This window comes from Mus caroli, chromosome 9 (genome assembly GCF_900094665.2).
Source record: "Mus caroli chromosome 9, CAROLI_EIJ_v1.1, whole genome shotgun sequence".
NCBI lineage: Eukaryota > Metazoa > Chordata > Mammalia > Rodentia > Muridae > Mus > Mus caroli.
In genome coordinates, this window is record NC_034578.1 from 90,157,060 (window position 1) to 90,159,283 (window position 2,224).

Here is a 2,224-nt window from a genome sequence, read left to right on the forward strand (position 1 = left end):
AGATAGATAGATAGATAGATAGATAGATAATAGACAGATAGATAGACTTGGAGTTTGGGAATGAAGCTTTTTGCCTCGTGAACTGGCGTGAACTGGGCTGGAAACTATAAAGCTTTGCAACCTCAATGCAGAATAGTTAACAGTCACTATTGTGGACAGAGAAGAATGGAGATTTAAATGAGGAGGAGGAGAGAAGGAAGAGAAGGAGGAGGAAGAGGAGGAGGAGAACTATTTATGGAACTTGTAGGACTGGTATGGCTTGTGAATAGGGCTGGAATGTATGGGATACAAGTATGGACACAAAGTGCCAGAGGCTAGAATCAGATACCACCTTGGCATCTTCCCAGCTCTGCAGCCTTGGACAAGTCNGTAACACACCAACCTGCTTTAAGGAGTAGCTATGCAGTATCTGGCACAATGCCTATCACTCCAAGTGTGCACATGGGGAGCAATGCTATTTAAAATTATGTTAGCAGAACAAAATTAGTCTTTCCTGTTTTCTGACTCCTCATCCCAGCACCTTCCCTTTCCAAGAAGCAACTGATCCCTGAAGTCCCTTACTCTCTTCCCCTTTCCCCACATAGTACTGTTAAGCTGTTTCTACATCCTATCCCAAACCATACAAGGATGACATTCAGCATCCCTAGCATCCCTAGGCTTGGGCTGATTCTTTAAATTCATTTACAGTAATCTCTTTGTTACTAACAACACAATCGAAGAACCCAGGCAGCCTTTTCACTTCTGNGATTTAAACCTATGTGGACATGGCTCAAGAAGGGCAATACCCAGTTCACTTGAAGTCACTGCCACTCCGTTCCTGGTTCTGGAACAAGAATAGACAACTGTGCACTCTCCCCCGAGGTACCAGCCAGATGTGCTGAAAGATGTATGGCAGTTTAATGGTTTAATGGTGCTTCAAAAAGTCAAACATTGAATTATAGGAACTAACAATGTTAGCCCTGGACATAAATGCCAAAGAATTAAAAGCAGGGACTCCAACTGATGCCTAAATGTATAACAGTATCCATTGTGGCATTAGTTATAAAAGTTGAAAACAACTCAAGTGTATACCAATGGATTAATGGAGGAAAGCNTGTGATCTATGTATACACTGGGGTGTGAGCCAAAACAAGGAAATACTGATGCATGAGACAACATGGGTGACATGTGAAAATAGCATGCTAAGTGAAAGGTGCCAGATACAAAGGGCAAATACCATCCCGTGGACCATGATAAAGTATCTACCGCAGGCCACTTCACATTTGAAAATCACCAGCACCTGAGAAAAACGGAAATGAACAGTTATTTCTTAGTAGATTGAAAACTTGTTTGAGATGATGAAATACTTTAGGAACAATGCTGGTGGCTGCACACGACACTGCAAAAATAATCAGTGATACTGCGACAAAATTTTAAAGGGTGGAAATTGCTCATTTTATTTTGTATATTTTCCAAAAGAAATTAGAAAAACATATCACACCAGAGCGCGCACACGAGCGCGCATGCACACACACACACACACACACACACACACACACACACAAGCACACACACAGTTTATCAACTGTAACCAGTAGTTCTAGGTATCTAATATCAGGGTTCGTATTGCAGTTCAGTGTCTAACACTGGCTGTAGGCTGGGCAGTAGCCATGGAGTGGCACCGTTGGTAGCACATGATCAAATCTGTTATTCCTGTGGCTACTGGATATAGTATAATCCTCTAAAAACATCAATCAAAAAGCTACTTGTTAATCAGAAGACAAAGGCAAAGGCAGCTGGATCTCTGATTGCAGAGCTAGCCTGGCCTATGCAGCAATTTCCAGGATTGNCAGGTTACATAAGGACACCCTGAATCAAAACACACAAATGAGCCAACAGCTATCAAGAACCAACGGAAGAAAAATACAGATCCTAGTTCATATGTTCTTGTCTGAAAGCCTGGAATGAAACCAGCATTGTCTATTGATATGACTGAGAAAGTGCCAAGACTTACAAAATTGGTGGTATGGTATAGCTGGTCTCTTGCTATTTGGTGGGGTCTTCTTTCTTCCACCTTTCTCTGCCCCTTTTCTTCTACTCTTTCAACTCCCTAACTAGATATGTAAGAAAAAAGTGTGGAGAGGAAAGGAAAGAGATACCTGAACAATGTCAGGGCTCAGAAATGGGCCAGCGATGATATTGTTAGACTACTTCCTGTAGATTAAGGGCACTGAGTTCCTTGCAG